The sequence below is a fragment of the Limulus polyphemus genome, unplaced genomic scaffold, assembly GCF_000517525.1.
Source record: "Limulus polyphemus unplaced genomic scaffold, Limulus_polyphemus-2.1.2 Scaffold1129, whole genome shotgun sequence".
Taxonomy (NCBI): Eukaryota; Metazoa; Arthropoda; class Merostomata; order Xiphosura; family Limulidae; genus Limulus; species Limulus polyphemus.
In genome coordinates, this window is record NW_013666739.1 from 186,002 (window position 1) to 207,634 (window position 21,633).

Consider the following 21,633-nt stretch of genomic DNA (forward strand, 5'->3'; position numbering starts at 1 on the left):
CCAAGTTTTAACCTATGATAGACTGTTTTTGCTTGGATGTACAGTTTTTAACCAAGAATTCTGTGTTAGGTTGTTGTAACTTGGATAAGTAATTTTTAACCAATAGTTTTATGTTAGGTTGTTATTGTTGTTAAAATGTGGCTATGACTGAATGCTTTTATGTATAAAGAAAAAAATGGAGGCAAACCATATGAATTAAGATGTCTAATTATCTATTTTTCTAAGATTTAATTATTTCTGAGAAGCTTCTGGCGGTCATTTTATTAACGTATTTCAGGAAAAAAAATACATTCCAAATTTGAATTCATACTACACTGATTTGATTACTTACTTATCTTATCAGTATTAAAACAGAGACAATCTTTACTCAAACATCAAACATATACTTTTAAACTCACTTTTCTGTTTAGAGAGTTTAAGTTTCTGTGAAGTTATGAGAATAAAATGAAGTTTTTGTTTATTACCTCTTGAACGTACTTGGATTTAAAAACAACAACAAGAAAACAAGATACGACAAAGTAATACCCATTATAGAAACAGTCTTATTTCTGTTCTATGGACTTTTACGTATGGTGCTTTCAGCTAGAATAATAACGTACTATTATATATTTATGGACTTTAACAGTCCTTCTGTTTCTTTTTGTTTTTATATGAGATGCTTTGAAATAAAGCAATACAATTAAATGGTTACAGTATTCTAATATCTTGGTGGTATCAACGGGTTTAGTAATGAGTGTTTCACACAACTGATTATTTTTAACCACTAGTTTACTATTTTGTTTCTTACTTAATATACACATTTATACATCTAAGGGTATTCCGATTACAGTATCAAACTATCTAAATGAAAAACAAAATTTCTAGTGAATAAAAACTGGTTAGGTAAATTATCTTTCTTATTAGAAACAGAATAATTGTTTTAAGCTATTTAGAAAACTTTCACTGTAAACTTTCTACAACTTCCCAGTTAACATTCAAAGTTATTTTACTGGTGATTTCACAAATCTATTGACAGGAAATAATTTACAAATGGGGAGGTATACAGAGATAATTATCAGTGTAGTGGAACGAGATGTTGTGGGCTACTTTGTGACAATATTAATGAGGTAATTTAAGGTTAATTTTAAGGTCTTGAACTTCTAAACGTTTATTAATATGTATTACACACTACCAAGTTTGAATTTCAAAGGTGTAGACAATAGTAAATGAAACATTTAAGCAAAAAGTAAAAAAAAAAATCGTTTCATAGCAACAGCAATTAGAAATGTATTACGAAATGGTGGCAAAGAGTCAATAGGTATGTTCAAAGTGCTGCTCAAATGTGATATATTCCAGTAAGGCGTCGTCGTCGTTACTATTAATTGCTGTTCTTAGTCTGCTCACATCTATGTGTAAATGAACGTATAGTACGCAGCAGCTAATAACAATTCTTATCATTCGATGCGATGGATGACGTTCATTTTGGAACCATTTGGCATATAATTTGGTGATACTCTTCATACAATAGGGTCATGTTAAACTGTTATTCAACTGAATGTTGTGCCATTGTTTAGATGACCTGAGAGCAAGTACAGCACAATGCTTATGCGCTTACCTTATACAAGGGTCTTGTACTTTAACACTTGTTATCTTTTGAGATATTCAAAGCTGTAACATCCTGCTTATGAAACTTTTGACTTTGCATCTGAATATGGATCAAATGGGTACATTTACGCCTATAATTGTTAATTTTTGGCTTAAAATGTTTCATTAATTTTTGTGTGCATGGTGTATATTGATACTAAGTTTTTTGTTATTAAACACAAAGCTACACAATGAACTATCTACGCTTTTTCCATCGCCAGTATCGAAATCCGTTTTTAAGCGTTAAAAGCCCGCAGACTTACAGTTGTTTCAAAGGGCGCGATCTTAAAGACAACTTTGAACGAACTTAATGATATTGCCGTAGGTTAGGACAACATCTCATTCTGTACTATTAACATTTATATTTCTACACTTCTTCATTACTGGAGTATTTGCCAATCAACGGACTTTTAAATCATTCTGAATATCTACGTAAACAACTTTATTAAAAACATCTTCAGTGACATACTTGCATTTAAACAGATTTTATTAAATCTAAAGGCGAAATCTGCTCAGTGACTCTACGTAAATAAGGCAGAATTCTGTTATTCGTCAATTATGTTTTGTCTATGACAATTTTACTTGCCTAAGGAAGACTAATAAAAAAATAATTAATTTCCAGCAACAAAAATATACGAACTTTAATATAAGAGCGTTAGAACATGAAGAATAAAAACTGATAGGAATTTCAAGCACTTTCTAAACAGTGATTAATCTCCTTAGATTTTAAGTTTCCTATTATTTAAAAAGTAAAAACAATTCATAACAAATAAATTTACTTTATAAGAAGAGGAAACGGAGCTAGGATGCTTTGATTCATATTGACACAAACAATATTGTGTTTACCTCACACGGAGCTCAAATGATTTATTGACTCAAATAACAACATCGTCGTAAAATATATCACAGATGTCAAGAATTGCACATCTTTGTATTTTACCTTATAGAAAATGGTTTTTAGGGTTTCACAACCACAGACAAAATACATTAAGTTTATGATCTTATTGGTTTAAATTCGATATTTTATTCGCAGACAAGTTATGTTATTTATGTAAGTTTAAGTTATTAAAATAGTCCACTTAAAATTTTCTAAGAAGATTTTCTTTACTCTAGATAACATATAACAGTGCCTTCCTTGGTAAGAAGTACTGACATACCATCGCTGGCAATAAACGGTGGAAATAATCAACGTTATTGTTAACAGAGTGTAAAATAACAAATGATTGGAGCTTAAAACGGTATAGCACTCTACTGTGGAAAACGACACGAACGTAGTCTGAAACGAACTTATCACAGAACTATAAATCAATACATACGCAAATCTAACGTCAGCCAATTTAATTAAGTATTCCATTGTTTGAACAGCCATGTGTTCCGTTTACAGTTGCTGCGTTTCTGATATCAGAATATGGAGTAACTATTTCATCAGCATATTAGTGACTGTTTTATCAGAATATAAGATAAATATTCCATAAACATTCATCAGAATATAGCGTATCTATTCTATTGGAATATAGGGCATCTATTTTATCAGAATATAAAATAAATATTCCATGAAAATGTACAGAAAAATATTCAATCAGAATATATATAGTAATTATATCATTAGAATATAGCCTAAGTATTTCAGTAGAATACAAAGTAGCTAGTTTAGCATAACATAGAGGAACTATTTCAATTACAATATAGATTAACTGTTTCGTCAGTACACAGGCTTCTCTGAGCAGATGAATGAAGGTAATGTAGACGTTCATTTGATGTGACTAACAAAATAATAAAGTTAGTTGCTTTTCATTTTGGATAATATGTGAAGCTTAATACTGAAGAAATTAAAAAGTTATGAACTTAAATTTCTTTTCTCTACAGCAGTATTTTCTCATTAGACGATACAACTGAACCTTATAATTATAGTCATTAAAAATAAAAAAAAGACCATATTAAAAATCTGCAAATGAGAACCTTTCTTCTTATTTCTTATTATTAAGTCATTACAGGAATGTTCAGCCATTTTTTCAGCCACCTTAAAAGAAACCGTTACGTGTTACGAATCCTTTACGTAAAGGGAACATACACTAGTAGAAAGAAATTTATGCATAAACATCAGGAGTGGCAGTGCCATATTTGAGTTAACTTATTGATTACATTATTACATTATTGATTACTAATGAGTGAAAATAGCTGAAATCCAAAAATACCTTTCAAATGTAGTTTGAGGTTTAAATAGAGAAACTACTGTCTGTACATTTTCTTTCTGTATAATTAGTTTGTAACAACCCCTTTGCCTTTAATAAATAAAACTATTTCTAACAATAAATGGAGTTTTGTTAACAGAACCAGTTGTAACAAAATGTGGAGTTTTGTTAACAGAACCAGTTGTAACAAAATGTGTAGTTTTGTCGATATATCCAACTGTAACATAAAATGGAGCTTTGTTATTAGTGTCAGTAGTAACAACAGAACCAGTTGTAACAAAATGTGGAGTTTTGTTAACAGAACCAGTTGTAACAAAATGTGTAGTTTTGTCGATATATCCAACTGTAACATAAAATGGAGCTTTGTTATTAGTGTCAGTAGTAACAACACCGAGATGTTTTAATAGATCCAGTAGTAACGACACATAGATTTGTTAATGGAGCCAGTAGTAACAACACAGAAATTTATTAATAGATCCAATAGTAACAACCCATAGATTTGTTAATAAATCCAGTTGTACCAGTACAGATTTGTTAATGGAACCAGTAGTAACAACACAGGATTTATTAGTAGAACCATTTTTAACAACACAGAGATTTGTTAATAGGGCCAGTTGTAACAGACAGATATTTGTTAATAGGGCCAGTTGTAACAAAATGTGGAGTTTTGTTGATATATCCAACTGTAACATAACATGGAGTTGTGTTATTAGTGTCAGTAGTAACAACACAGAGATGTATTAATAGATCCAGTAGTAACAACACATAAATTTGTTAATGGAGCCAGTAGTAACAACACATAAATTTGTTTATGGAGCCAGTAGTAACAACACAGGATTTATTAGTAGAACCATTTTTAACAACACAGAGATTTGTTAATAGGGCCAGTTGTAACAGCACAGATATTTGTTAATAGGGCCAGTTGTAACAAAATGTGGAGTTTTGTTATTAGTGTCAGTAGTAACAACACAAAGATATGTTAATAGAGGCAGTAATAACATCACAGGTTTATTAATAGATCCAATTGTAACATCACATGGTGATTTGTTATTAGAGACAGTAGTATAAATACATAGATATGTTAATGAAGCCAGTACTATCAATACATAGATTTGTTAACAGAACCAGTTGTAACAAGGATTAGAAGTGTGTAAACAGAGCTAGTTGTAACAAGGATTAGAAGTGTGTAAACAGAGCTAGTTGTAACAACACGTTGAAGTGTGTAAATAGAATCTCATTTCATGTTTGTTTCGTTACTGAATGCATTAACTATTAATAGTGTACCATGTTCTGAATACTCAGTTTATATAGCTTCACATGGGTTTTAGATTATAATAATGTTTAATTACTGTAAAACATCTTTATGGGCATCCGGCTTATTGAAATTGATATATCTGGTTACTTAAGATGTGCAATTATTCACACTCACACAATATTGAAAAAATACTACTTTGAAACCCTATGCTGCTGCTTTTGTGGTACTGTAGCATGTGAGAGTGATAATGTTTGATAACGTTACGCAGAGTCACCTGACGACGTTTCGTTACTGTAGTTCATTTCATTTATCAAGACGTACTTTTCTCGGGATTATAATAAATAGGTGCAAACAAAAAAATCGATGAAATGTAACAGAGCTTATAATTAGCACCTGTTTATAAAATAAGCGCAACATTAACGCATATCTAACTGAAAGTGGAATCTGAATTATTCAGGTTAGTGGCAGCCTGGGGAATTTAGGTGAAAGCGGATGAGTCTCTTACTTCAACAATCTTCATACTGAAAGCCAATGAACGACAAGGGATCCAATCTTCAGTTTGAGAACTCTATAAAAAACAAAAACAAAAAATTAATATGAAAATGAAAACTGGCGGAAGCAGACAGGAAGCAGAAATAGAAAACACAAAATTACTTTAGATATAGGATAGATATAGAACCAGTTGTAACAAGGATTAGAAGTGTGTAAACAGAGCTAGTTGTAACAACACGTTGTGGTGTGTAAATAGAATCTCATTTCATGTTTGTTTCGTTACTATTAATAGTGTACCATGTTCCGAATACTCAGCTTATATGGCCTATAGTTTATATAGCCTAGGTTTACTTTAGGATAGATATAGACTAAGGATAGAAAGTAATTATTGAAGACTTGAACTCGTTAGTTTGTTTGGATAGAAAGTAATTATTGAAGGCTTGAACTCATTAGTTTGTTTGGATAGAAAGTAATTACTGAAGGCTTGAACTCATTAGTTTGTTTGGATAGAAAGTAATTACTGAAGGCTTGAACTCATTAGTTTATTTGGATAGAAAGTAATTACTGAAGGCTTGATTTCATTAGTTTGTTTGGATAGAAAGTAATTACTGAAGGCTTGAACCCATTGATTTATTTGAACAGAAGATATTTATAGTTAACATCATAATATCAAAGAACCCTACGGTAAAGGTGTAGAAAGTTTTGTCAGGAATAACACAAAACCAAAATCTTGTTAGATCTAATAATGAATTATTTTAGTTGATTTAATCTTTTAACACGTGTATTTTTCTTGGTCTTGAAATACAGTTGTAAATAGTTTGAAGTTGGTTTATACACAGACGAATAACTAAAGCACAACCGAATTTAGAATTTTCATTTATTAATGAAATATAAGGAGCATTACCTTATATGTGACTGGTAAAATATCCTGAATTATTCACGTCATTGTCAACATCGGACACTCAGGAGTAAACGGATGAACCTCTCAGGTCAACAGTCTTCGTACTGAAGGTAAAAGAATGAATGAGAATATTACCATTATATTCTCCTATACTGATGAGCTGAATATTTAACATCAAATAACATAACAGTAAATATGGCAAGAGAATTTGTTCAAACTTGAAACAAAACTAAAATATTGCCACAATTTAATTTCAGCAACCTATAATGATTCTTATTAACTATCAGAAATTCCATGTGGTTATATAACTCATATGATATTCTATTTTTTGGAGCGGTAACCATGACAGTGAGCTATCTAACTAGGGGCGCAATTATCTAAGAGGCCTTTTTGTTTCTGTTGAGGTGCCCCCCCCCCCAGTAGCAGAGCGATATGTCTGCGGAATTACAACGCTAGAAACCGGGTTTCGATACCCGTGGTAGGCAGACACAGATAACCCTTTGTGTAGCTCTGTGCTTAACTTTTAACAAATAAACAAACCTGTTGAGGTTAGTTTTCCACAATCCTTACAAGCCAACAGTAAAGTTTATTTTGGTGTTTTGTTAAGCATTCTTACTAAATAACATTATACAGCTGAAGATGTTTCTTGTCTAATCAAATTTACTTATTGTTTTTTCATTAAACATTTCTGGAATAAATGAATCTATGGTAAAGTTAGTTTTTTTATGAAAAGAACATTATATCCCTATAGATAACAGTACGGCCCATATAGGATTCTTAAGCATAGCTTTCTTCACTATGTGTGACTTATGGTTTTGTTGTTTAAATAGTCACTGAAACCTACAGACTTAACGCAAAACAGAACATACCGTCAACATTGCAATTAAATCCACATCCTACTATAGAGGTTTCTTATGTTTTTATACAAAAGATACGTGATTGCCCCAATTACTTAGTCAGTTCTTTACATTAAATGTTTAAAAGGACAAAACAACAACTTAAAATTAACCAAATTTCATGTAACATGTGAGCCCCATCGCCAGTGAACAGTATGAAAACAACCAAGTAAGATTAGGGTTAATAAGACTATTTTTAAGACTACAAATAGCAATAGTTTGTTTATTTGAAATTAAGCACAAAGCTACACAATGGGCTCTGCCCACCACGGGTATCGAAACCCGGATTCTAACGTTGTAAGTCCGCAGACATACCGCTGTGCTACTGGGGGGGGGCAATAGCAATAGTTCTAAACACAAACACATTTAACTGAGAAAAATATCAACAAACCTGTTCGAAATCATTGACAGAAATTTACATGTAGTTGTAACCAGAACGATATTCTGATACATTTTATTTGTATACTGAGTACAGTTACGTCATGTTCTGATTTTTAAATAAACGCCATCAACATACGGCATTTGAAACGTCTTTTAATAACATACGGTAAGAGTAGCACTCAAATTGTCTTCAAACTTTGTTTTGCTGTTGCATATATTGTTCTTCATGAATTTATAATTCCTCCCTCCCAGTGGCTCACCCATAAACATACTGACTTATGACGCTAAAACTCCTGTTTCGATCCCTTCACTGGACATATCACATACAGCTTATTTTGCGCTTAAACAAAACAAACAAGCAATCTCAATTCAGTGTTCATGAAACATCTTCATAATAATTTCAATGATAGTTTTCACAAGGTCTTAAAGTGTTCTGTACATTCTAAAAAAGTTGTGATATCACTTTTAGTGTGTGAAGTACTGATTATAATAATTCTCACAAGGCTTTAAAGTGTTCTATACATTCTGAAAAAATTGGGATTTCACACTCTTTGGGTGTGAAGTACTATTGCAGTACATCTTTCGTCAGAATAAGTAGTTTTACACCCATACTGCTCCATACAAATAAGCATAATTCTAAATGTAAACACTTTGAAGATATACTCTCTTTTAAAATAAATTATTTTCCTAAAACTCCATAGTTATAAGAAAATTATCTTAATGAAAGTGATTTTGTTAACAGTTTATTTTTGATTTTACACATAATTTTCACACACATAGCAGGAGTGTGAACTACTAGATGGTTTAAACTGACAACTTTAAAGATGTGGAGTCTCACCTGCCAACTACAGGGGTGTGTTTATGTGAATTACACCACAATCTCATTTTTTGTATAAGATTGTAAGCACTGTATTAAACCAAGTAAGTACAAATGTGATCCACTTTTATGTTTCTTCTGTATATTCTTTTGCTTCAATGACGTTTGTTTCACAGAAGAATTAAAGGACCAGTCTTAGATAGTGAACAGTCGACTGAAACTTTAGGTCCAGTAGAATTTCACATCAGTTTAATGATGTGTGTATTTGAGTTGGAATGCAGAGCAGCTGCAACTTCTCTCATACTATAGGTTGTCAATACAACTGATGGAACTGTGTTACTGTAAAGATACAAGTGAAAAACAGCACTTTTAAACTTTCCGTCATAGTCCAAATATTCAAAGAACGCAATAAGTAGGCTAGGATTGTCTACAATTGATTTGTCACTGGTAATAGCCTATTTTAATGGAATAGAGGATAAATAAGCATTCAGGTTTGACAAGGGCAAATCTGTTTGCTATTGATTCATTTTTAGAAGTACTACATTTCAACGAACACAATCCTTGAGGTATGACTGGACCAGATTTTTGTGGCATTGATTCGCCATTAGAAACACTGCATTTGAATGAAATAGGAGTAAAAAGCAAAATCATTTAAAACATTATGGTAAAACTGAATCGAAAAGTGTTTTTAATTTCTTAAATTTAATAAAGTAAAATATGTTATTTATTTCTCGTTGTGCTCAGCCATTCTAAAACGGACTCTGATAATGTTAAACTAATTCGGGCTCTTCTAATTCATAAATCTTAGATAAATCATTCAGCTCAACCTTTAACCTGTAAACTGAAGCAAGCACACAACAATGACTGAACATGTGACTAATGCACATTAAGTAGAAGTATTACGTATTATTACTTTGTAAAGTGATATGAGTGTATAGTGAACAGGTATATGTGACTCTCTAAATCAACTTAATGCAGAAAAAATTCCACACTGGATAATCCTGAAATGTGTAATGCACATGTGTATGCATTTGTAAAATTTAAAGAATGCGATGAGTTTTGGTATCTTAAATGACCAGCAGTGTAAAGTAAGGTTAAAAAAATCACATATGTATTGTACAAGTCAAGGTGTAATTAAGAAGTTATTAAAAATGTGTAACGTATAAGTATACTTATGAAGAGATGTGTTGTTGCGTTATACACAAGATGTAACAATTCAAACTTAAAAGTTCCAAAGCTGAACAGTTTCTGTTAGAGCGACATACTAGGAAAGTTAACCGCTACAGCTAATGTGTCTATTGCTCAAAGCTGGAAAGACATGATGTATACAAACGTAAAAAATATATAAAAAACCGCATATAAGATGCAAGACAAAGTTTGAGAAAGAAAGAAAAACACAATAGATACAATCATAATAAAATCTAGGAAAACTTTAATTTAACACAACGTTTCGAGCCTAAACTCTTCTTCGTGTGATGAAGAAGGGTTTAAACTCGAAACGTTTTGTCAAATTAAAGTTATTACCATTGTTTCATGTGTTGTTTTTTTCTTTCTTTCTTAAACTTCGTAGCCTTGTCAGATAAACAGATTGTAAACTTTCGCCTGTATGATGTACTTGTCCTACTCGATATCTATCTATCTTACTCGTAGCTAGTCAGATAAACAGATTGTAAACTTTCGCCTGTATGATGTACTTGTCCTACTCGATATCTATCTATCTTACTCGTAGCCTAGTCAGATAAACAGACCGTAAACTTTTGCCTATATGATGTACTTGTCCTACTCGATATCTATCTATCTTACTACTAGCCTAGTCAGATAAACAGATTGTAAACTTTTGCCTATATGATGTACTTGTCCTACTCGATATGTATCTATCTTACTCCTAGCCTAGTCAGATAAACAGATTGTAAACTTTCACCTATATAATGTACTTGTCCTACTCGATATCTATCTATCTTACTACTAGCCTAGTCAGATAAACAGATTGTAAACTTTCGCCTGTATGATGTACTTGTCCTACTCGATATCTATCTATCTTACTTCTAGACTAGTCAGATCAACAGACTGTAAACTTTCACCTGTATGATGTACTTGTCCTACTCGATATCTATCTATCTTACTTCTAGACTAGTCAGATCAACAGACTGTAAACTTTCGCCTGTATGATTTACTTGTCCTACTCTATATCTATCTATCTTACTCCTAGACTAGTCAGATCAACAGACTGTAAACTTTCGCCTGTATGATGTGCTTGTCCTACTCGATATCTATCTATCTTACTCCTAGACTAGTCAGATCAACAGACTGTAAACTTTCGCCTGTATGATGTGCTTGTCTCAATCTTACTCACTGCTCACCCTAGCGTAATCAGATAAATCGAAAGGCTATTAATGGAGCTAATTATTCAAAAACGTTGATCATAATTTGAACGAAATCTTGAAATGTGTTTCAACTAATGTGGTTCATTTGTATTAAAAATATGAAATTTATAAAGTTATAGCAAACTCAGAATAACAATCTCATTTAGTTTTGGATAAGCTGCACTAACAGGTGCCACTTCGTGTGAAAGACGAGGCATGTGTTCGAGACACACATGAATAGGGAGATAATCCTGAAGACTAATGAAATTTCACCTATATCTATGAGTTTGTTACACGTTCTCAAAACTATTATGTTATAAAACGCACCTTCCAAGCATAATAATGCTGTTCCAAAGTAATATAGTTACACTGAAACAAGTTCAGCCATGTATGGTTGTCAACTTAGTCATGTTTCAGATTTAAGTTCATAAAGATCAGTAGCTTACTACGCACTCCTTCCTGTAGTGAAGTAAGCTATCTGGTGGGAGAAAGATATATATGTTTTCTTTACAGATGTTCCACTCTATAACCTATATTTGCTTTAAATAGTTGTTCTCTATTATAAAGTTCTGTTATATTTTAAATTTAATTATTTAATGATGGTGTGTATCTGATACATTACTATCACGCAACACAAGATTGAACTTATGATTTATCAATGAAAACATATATAACATACACATACTAAGAATACCTATCAAAGAGTTGTTGCTCAAGTTATGTTGAGCTATGGAAGTTGACATGTAATTATACATCACTTGCAAAGGAAATAAACGTACAGGAAGATGATTCACATAAGAAGATGTTATGTAGAATGTTATCGAACCTTTCTGTGGTTTGAAGTCACGCGGTGCATGCTCTTTTCGATACATCATCAATTATAATGGTTCACTCGGTGTCTTATCATGCATTGTAGTAGTACAGCTACTATTCCTTTATTTGGCTGAGAAACTTCTCTCTCTGTTATCCAAAATATATTGTCTCTTGTATTTTCTTTGTGTTGTCAGCGTTACATAGATCCATTTCTTTGAAAAGAGCTGAATTTTGTTCTTACTTCGAGAGACTTTATTCCGTCTCAGACCCCCACCCCTCTCTCTCCCTCTTTCCATTTAAATGAATAAGAAACGCTTTATTGGTTGAATCAATCATAGGTTGTCCTTTTTGTCTAACTGATCATTCATTACAGCTATGGCTTTGTTCTCCACAAGCCATGCAAAAATACGTTTTTAACAGGAACGTTTCGTTTCTGAATGAAAAAACAAGAATATTAACCCACAACTTACACAACATTATACCACTAAACTAAACACAGGTAACAGTGTATACACCTTCAACGGGTTATAAGATATATAACTCTTTGAAACACGTTTTCGCACTAAGAAGTTTGGACTGAATCTTGTAACACAAAGCCATTGTTAAGAAACCATAGAACATTATATTAGAAGTCATAATGGTACTACGATTAACGTGTTGATAAGATTAATCGCAATCTGTAAATCATGTAACGTGTTAATGCTATTAATTGAAATATATAATTCCAGTAACGTGTTAATACGATTAATTGGAATTTATAATTTAGGTAACGAGTCAGTAATTGGTTAGTCAGTTTACGAACAGGGTTATATTGGACCCGTTTTAAATCAAATGAAATATATTTCTAATGTGTAAAATGTCGGATGTGTCTGAGGTTTGGTTAGTGTTACATAATCGTTAATGAGGATCTGTTTTTGAGACTTTTTTCCACCACAGTAAATCTGTTAATCGTTTTATATTTAAAAGTTCTTCAAGTAAGTGACTGTCTTATATAGATCGTCAGTGTCATCCTGAAATACCTTATATATATACGTGTGTGTTTATAAATATAGTTTTTAAACTTCTTCATCATATACTTCCTTTTGTTTTTTGTGTTTACTAAGATATCATAAATCAATGTTAGAAACATCTATATGATATTAAATACATATCAAAATATCGGACTGGAGCGTTACTGTGAGAGAATTTAAAAAAATATGTTATTTTTTTTGAGAAAATAGATGGATATCACTGCAAAAATATTGAAATTTTTTACTAATTCACATACATGATGCTTTCATTCGTGAATAACTAAAGCGAAAAAGCTAATACGTGTAATCAATACATTTTACTGGTGTTATTTATAAAATCTTTTCTCGAATATGAAAAAGTTAAACCCATTTTTGATGATTTGAGTATTTTACAAATTAGTTTAGCAGATAACTTAACCGACTTTTAATGACGTTAGTTTTCTGTCTCGTGGGTAATGAAGATATTATTTCTTTTTCTGAGAAAGCGCTTTAAGAAATGTGGGAAGAGTCATCAGTCTCAAACAACTTATCGGTTTTTATTTATACTGTGAAATATATATAGGTTTACATCACATGATGCTATCTTTCATTATCAGCTGAGATATTACTTCAGATAGCTACCTACTAAAAGAACGAAATATTTCTTACGCCGCTAGGCAACATTAAAAAAATGGTTAAAAAAAAATCAGGCGTTGTCATGGCAACAAATATATTTGTGTGACATCTGTGCAACCTAGAGTGAGATCATTACGGTGTGAAATGTAAAAGGAAAGTAAAAGCAAGGAAAAAGCTATGAAAATCCTTTTACTTCGTAATGTTCAACAAATCGATGGTGATTTTGACAGGATTTCTAAAGAGAAAACACGATATTGCTCTTTAAAAACATTTAATGAAAACTTCAAAATTTTAATAAGAAAATCTTTGCATTCGTAGCTCGACACGTGAAGATATACGTCTCAGAGGTTTCAAGGTTTTTGTTGTCCATGAAATTCCTGAAAATAGAATTACATATATATATTTCACAGACTGATAAGCTTGCGAATTGAAACAAAGTACAGGGTGTCCCAAAAATTGTCTTTCCTATCTCAAAATTCAATAATTAACTAACAATGGAAATATAACCATACAGTTTTCAATATCATGTAACCCAACTCAAATAATTTTTACTGACATGTCAGTAGACTTCTACGTAGCCACCATTAGTCACTCTCAGAACGTCTAACCGATTTCATTCCACGTTCGCTGCAACATGCCCACAGTTACAGTGACCGTTATCCCGGTCTTTAACTCCGTGATATTTGCTGTAGGTGTGAGATACACAATATCGTTAACATATCCTCATACTTCCTTCCGGAGCAGGCGTTTGTAAACTTGCAGAGTTCATGTCAGTGACTGTGGTGTAACGTAATTACAAACTTGCAGAGTTCATGTCAGTGACTGTGGTGTAACGTAATTACAAACTTGCAGAGTTCATGTCAGTGACTGTGGTGTAACGTAATTGTAATTACGTTACACCACAGTCACTGACATGAACTCTGCAAGTTTGTAATTACGTTACATCACAATCACTGACATGAACTCTGCAAGCCAAACGACGGAACTCTGAATATTTTATTAATGTAAATGATCATTAAAGCATTTGTTTCTACTAGAAATATGGTCTTGGAATAAATATGTCTATTAAAAAAGTAAGGTAAATTTTAAAAAAGGCGAAATCACATATACGTTTTTCATTTGCAAATTAAATAAAGATTGTAAATTAATAGACGCCCCTAGTACTTATTTACTAGCATGCATGCCTTCAACTGTACATTTATTTCAATATAATGTAATATTGACTGATATAAAAAAAACTGTTTCTCTTCACTTGAACTAACAAAAATATTCACCAAACACCGTTTTATCTAACTTCAACTAAATATTATTTTTATTAAACACAGGTTTCTTCACTTAATCTAACAATTATTTTTTGTTAAGTATTGTGTTTACTTACTTGCACTAACAATTGTTTTTATTAAACACCGTTTTTCCTCATTTGAACTAACAATTAATTTTAAACACTGTTTTTAATTACTTGAACTAACAACTGTTTTTATTAAACACCGTGTTTAATTAATTGAACTAACAATTGTTTATATTAAACACCGTTTTTCCTGACTTGAACTAAGAATTGATTTTATTAAACGTAGTTTTCTTTACTTGAACTAATAACTGTTTTAATTTAAATGCCATTTTTCTCATGTGTTAAACACAGTTTATCATCGTTTAATGTAGTAATTGCTTTTTCTTCTAACTTTTTCTCTGTTAGAAAAATTTATTTTTAAACAGCAATTCTAATGATACATTAATATAAGGTACCAAAAAATCGAAAATTTAACGACATCCTAGTAAATTTTGCAGGTCCGAACATGTTTCCAGTCACAATCATAAATATTAGTTATATTGCACTTGTGGTAGCGTTTCTTTTTGTCTTTTAGCCGACGAAGTTAGCTGCAGTGTATACAATGACGATAATTGTCGTTGGAAAATAAAAAATACTGCAGTAATACTGAGAATGCTGTTTTCATCACAGTATTAAAAACTCACTCGATTTGACCACATAACTTTCCACTGATTTCATGAAAATAATAATGATTTAAGACTCTAGTGAAAAGCCAGTCTTTACATGAATTTATTATTATAGAATAATTCTGAAAATAGATTTGAAAAAATCGGTAATGCAAAAGCGTTTGTCGTATTTCATTGTTTAAATGCATCTGTGATGATATTATAGCTACTTCTATAATTTGTAGTGTTAAACGTATACACATTATCTTCGTGTTCAATTCGTTAAAATAGCTACTTCCAAAATTTGTAGTGTTAAACGTATACACATTATCTTCGTGTTCAATTCGTTAACATAGCTACTTCCATATTTGGTAGTGTTAAACATATACACATTATCTTCGTGTTTCAATTCGTTAAAATAGCTACTTCCATATTTTGTAGTGTTAAACGTATACACATTATCTTCGTGTTCAATTCGTTAACATAGCTACTTCCATATTTTGTAGTGTTAAACGTATACACATTATCTTCGTGTTCAATTCGTTAACATAGCTACTTCCATATTTTGTAGTGTTAAACGTATACACATTATACTTCGTGTTCAATTCGTTAAAATAGCTACTTCCAAAATTTGTAGTGTTAAACGTATACACATTATCTTCGTGTTCAATTCGTTAACATAGCTACTTCCATATTTTGTAGTGTTAAATGTATACACATTATATTCGTGTTCAATTCGTTAACATGGCTACTTCCATATTTTGTAGTGTTAAATGTATACACATTATCTCCGTGTTCAATTCGTTAACATATCTACTTCCATATTTGGTATGGTTAAACATATGCACATTATCTTCGTGTTCAATTCGTTAAAATAGCTACTTCCAAAATTTGTAGTGTTAAACGTATACACATTATCTTCGTGTTCAATTCGTTAACATAGCTACTTCCATATTTTGTAGTGTTAAACGTATACACATTATCTCCGTGTTCAATTCGTTAACTTAGCTACTTCCATATTTTGTAGTGTTAAACGTATACACATTATCTCCGTGTTCAATTCGTTAAAATAGCTACTTCCAAAATTTGTAGTGTTCACTTCAGTTTGTACTGGTATCAAATTAGAGAGGAGAGCTAGGTTGCTGCATTAACTCTCTGTTTTAAGTTTAATCTATACAATAAGAGAACTTATTACACAGCTTAGGGCAAAGTGACATTCTTGTACAATCATGGATTTTTTTACTTCTATACGAAGCAGGACGAGCTACTCTGTCCGATGTAGGAAATCAATAAATTGGCAAGTTTCAACACAGCTGAATTTAACTATGACGTAGAGCCGCACACAGGCTGCTAACCATGATAACGGTCCATATGAATCTATACACGTCCTTCAGAAGTTTGAAATACATTAGAAGCATTACGATAAAGTATGTAATAGAAATTGAGTTTTAACCTAAGTTTTCCTGGATTTCTTGAATTTAGTGAACTTTACGACCATGATGTAAAAAGATTTGTTACGGAGCTTATGGGCTCACAAAAAAAACCTCGTAAAAAATACATCGTGCTTCGTGAATAGAATACATATCGGAAATTAGTACATTGGATTCAATATACATTAGAATTTGTGGCACAAACAACGATCTTAGTCCATCGCTGAACGCTTCTTTATTTAAGCAAAGCATTTTACCTAAGTTGATATCAACTAATGATTTGTCATTAACTCAAACTGATGTTATTAATTATTTCACTTCAAAAAAGAAATTTCAGACAAAAAATATCAAGTATTACAAATTCATTCCAACGTCGAAAAGAAAATTCTAAAAGCAAAGACATGATTAACGTGGGACTTGGAGAATGTAATGAATGAATAAAATATTTGTCCTTTTTCTTTTTCGTTTAAATTACTTCTGCGCTCTTGATTATGTTGAAGTAGTGTACAATTAAAAATGACAGAGTTAATGCAAAGCTGGATATTTCTATAGTTAGGTATCTTCTTTTCTTTGCTTTTGCTTATTTCAACCTTTAGTTAAGCTCTTCGTTCATGCAAAAAAAGAGGTTTTAGAAATGATAATAGCTTAAACATACAGCTGTTGTTTAAAGTTTGCATATACCCAAATGGGAATTTATAATACCTAGAAATTTCCCCAAACAACTCACCATAGGAAAAACATTTTAAGCATTTGTTTTTGTAGATGAAGTAAAAAGTTAAAATAAATAGATTTCTAGAACTCTTTATTTGAGCATTTTGTTTTGAAAAACTAAATATGCTAATTCAAACATATTCATACCTTGACAATGAAAATGAAATTATTAGCTAGTTGAAGCACCTTTAGCAACAATAATCTTTTTTTTTAACGATTAAGATATTTGTAAATGAACTTTTAGCATGATTCATTAGAGATTTTTTGAAAAATCTTCAACGCAAAATTGATCCAGTTCATTCAGATACCGAGGACTTCTCTAAATGAACAGCTTTGTTCAACATACCAAAGATTATCGATCGGGTTTAGATTGGAGCTTTGACTAGGCCATTCCAGAATTTTGATTTCATTCTTCTTTAACCATTCTGAAGTAGGTTTTGATCTGTGGTTTGGATTATTATCGTGCTGAAACGTCCAGTTGCACTTTAAACCAAGTTTTGCTATGAGGATTTCAGATGATTGGCCAATATTTTGGGTACAATATGGAATACATTTTACAATGTATTGGAACTACCTTTCTCATACCATTAGAGAAAAAATAGCTCCATAGAAGGATATGTTACATTCCTGTTTAACAGTAGATGTGGTGTACGCCTCAACAATCTTTCTCCAAACGTAACGACTATCAGCCTAACCAATACCTCTACTTTTATTTCATCACCCCACAAAACATTTGACTAAACTAATATCCATCATTCAAATACCGTTTTGCAGCCTTTAAGAGATTGTCCTTGTGACGTTTTCCTAAGAGTAGTTTTTTCTTTGGCCTGCAACCATTGGGATCTTCACCATGATATACTCGACCTATGGTTGAAATGGAAACCTCAGTCCCACTTGCAACCACTTTCAATATCTTTGGTAGTCAGTACCGTATTGTGATTATTTTTTCTTACAATTCTTCTACTTGTTCTTGGTGAAAGAACCTTTTTTCTTCCAGACAGAGGAAGCGTTATGACGGTATAATTAGTCTTGATAACAGAAACAGTAGTTCAAATTGGGATACTCGACTTCTTGGACATCTGTTTGTGTCCTTCTCCAGCTTTAGAATAATTAATAATTTTCTGTTCAGAGTTCTCAGATAGCTCTTTACTTTCCCCCCATTGACTTATCGGTAATGACAACAATCATCCTGTGCCTAACCCTTTTATACTCTACAAACATTCTCACCTATAATCCAGAATTTTTTAGCCTTTTCTATACTTAGATTCTGCATTATCATATTTAAATTTCTAGTATCTTGTAAATACTGTTATCATAGTGTCAAAGAATAAGAATAATCTTGAATTATCCCTATTCGAGTTGTGAAAAAAAATATTGCTGAAATAAGTATTTGTCGGACTATATTCCGTGTCACTTTTTATTTCTTCCATAAAAATAAGTTTTTGAAGATAGCTTTGATTAACGGAAACATCTGTTAGCTGAGTTCCTGCACATATCTTAAAATATAACGTTCATAAATGGAAACATCGGCTCATGTAGATATGTAGACCTTGAAAGTCTTGAAAACAGCGTTGATAGCTGGACCAATTGTTGGTCGAGATGTTGCAAAAGAACTACCTGCTAAAGCTTTTCTCCAGACACTAATCATAGCAGAACCGTCTGAAAAATTATCTATAGTAGATAGTACAGCTTATAAAATGAGTTAGATCAACGTAAGCAGTAAAGCAATCACTGATTGGCGTGTCCTTTAGCCAATCAGGAAATGTCACAGACCTAAAAGACACGACAATCAGTGGCAAGTTGGTACCAAGGTAATCAAGTGTTATGAATGTTTATAATCTCGGTCATTCTAAAAAAGGAGGAACTACTGCCTGAGCCAGGAACAAACCTGGATAAAGTAAAATAATTACTGAAAATTAAGTATACAATTGTTCAAACAGGATAGTGATGAGCCGAGGTTATAAACTCACATGACACAAAGCAATCAAACATCGATGGGTTGCGTTCTGTTAGTAACAATGCAATCACAAAGTCAAATATATAGATGAAGAAATAATGAACATAAAGTTAAAAACACCTATACATCACACGATTTTCAGACTTATTTTCTCTCTATAGTAGCTTTTCTTTGGTTTGTTTGTAGTTAAGCACAAAGCTACACAAAGGGCTATCTGTGCTCTGCCCACCACGGGTATCGAAACCCGGTTTTTAGCGTTGTAAGTCCGCAGACAAACCGCTGTGCCACTGGAGGCCTTTTGTTTGGACCATAAGCCTTCCATGATAATTTGTCTCTACAGCAAATTTGTTTGGATCACAAAACTTTCGGAATAATTCTCTGTCCAGAGCGTTGTTTGTTTGGACTACAAGACTTCTAGAAACATTCCCTTTATAGCATCTTTTCTTTGGACTACAAGATTTTCCGGAACATTCTCCATCTAAATCATTGTTTGTTTGGACAACAAGACTCTCAGGATCATTTTTGTTCCAGAGAATATTCTATTTGGATCGCAAGACTTCTTGGATTATTTTCTCTGTAAATTACCCTTTTATTGAACAACAATAAACCTTTTCCAGCTTGTTCGTAGGATATTTTGGTTTTCTTCTAAAACAGAGAGCTTAGTAATATACAAAATTACTGAGGTGGAAAGTCAACTACGATCCTGTGATAAGTTAGACGCACAGTTAGTGATAGCGACGAGTGTTAGAGATAACATGAAATCAAGGACAGGTACTTAAATATAAACACACATTTAACTGTATTTCATCATAAATACTAAATATACAAACTAATGTCCCATAAAGTTTTTTAATTAATTGAGAAGAAGAAAAAAGGTGCTTTCATACCTTGGTATCCACCTACCCATTTACATCGATAACTTAAAAACCTGACGTAAAAATAGAGCGAACCGACCTTTGCGGGGAAGGTCAATACTAGAAAGATTCATTTGAATATTAAATGATATAATTTTAACTTTTACTTTTGAAGTTTTTCATTGTAGAAAAAGCTTCAAAAGTGAGCGATAAAACTGAACTTTATTTTATGAAATGCTTGAAAAATAGCATATAGAAACACATTTTACCTGATCGTTCAAAGCCTACTTTTGTTCATGAATTTGATGTTGTTCCTCGACGTGCGGAGTCAGTGAAAGCATAGACCAAATGTTGTTTACCTTTTTTACATGAACAAAAAACTGTTCCTACTGTGGCCAACAAAGTCAATACTTTACTCTGGTGTGGAACAGGGGACCAGATTCTATCTGGTTCTACTCATACATTATAACGTGTAAGAACTAAAAAACAAGTACATATAAAACGACGAAACTCACAAGTAACGCTTGCAGTTAATTGTAAAGCTTTACACCATAAATCACAGATAACACTTAGATCATAAGTCACAGGTGTAATTCTGGCAGGACCCGGCATGGTCAGGTGGTTTCGGGCGCTCGACTCACAATCTGCGGGTCACGGGTTCGAATCCTCGTCCCACCAAACATGCTCGCCCTTTCAGCCCTGGGGACGTAATAATGTGCGGTCAATCCCACTATTCGTTGGTAAAAAAGTAGCCAAAGAGTTGGTGGTGGGTGGTGATAACTAGCTGCCTTTCCTCTAGCCTTACACTGCTAAACGGCTAGCGCAGATAGTCCTCGTGTAGCTTTGCGCGAAATTCAAAACAAACAAACAATTCTGACAAGTGTAAATCTTTACGTACGTCATAAGTAACAAATAACACTGTCAGCTGCAAATATTATACCATAAGCTACGGAAAAACTGACAGTAGCAAAGTTGACACTCATATCTTCTGCACACAAGTTAAAAGATAATATAATATACACTTGTGTGTGTGTGCAAGTAAAAGGGAGGACGGAGTATTCCCGTGCCACACAAGCCAAGTTGACCATTTAGACTTGAAGACATTTACATTTTTATTAACGCGCATTTTAAACGTTTTATAGTAACTTGATAACGTAAGAAATTATTACTAAATCAATAAATATTATACATATTCCATTTCAGCCCCGGCATGGCCAGGTGGTTAGGGTGCTCCACTCGCAATTTGCGGGCCGCGAGTTCTAATCTCCGTCACACCACACATGCTCGCCCTTTCAGCCGTGGGGGCGTTATAATGTGACGGTCAATCCCACTATTCGTTGGTAAAAGAGTAGCCCAAGAGTTGGCGGTGGCTGGTGATGACTAGCTGCCTT

General features: G+C 32.5%; 1 long non-coding RNA gene across 1 annotated transcript in view; it reads right to left on the reverse strand.

Moving 5' to 3' along the window:
- Positions 1–263: 263 nt before the first annotated feature.
- The window catches only part of LOC111086477, a 41,834-nt gene continuing 20,464 nt past the window's right edge, over positions 264–21,633 (reverse strand). The window contains exons 3-4 of the long non-coding RNA XR_002611192.1: positions 6,467–6,567; positions 264–5,638 (exon numbers count right to left, since the gene is read on the reverse strand). This is a non-coding gene — a long non-coding RNA (uncharacterized LOC111086477). The remainder of the gene's footprint in view (positions 5,639–6,466; positions 6,568–21,633) is intronic.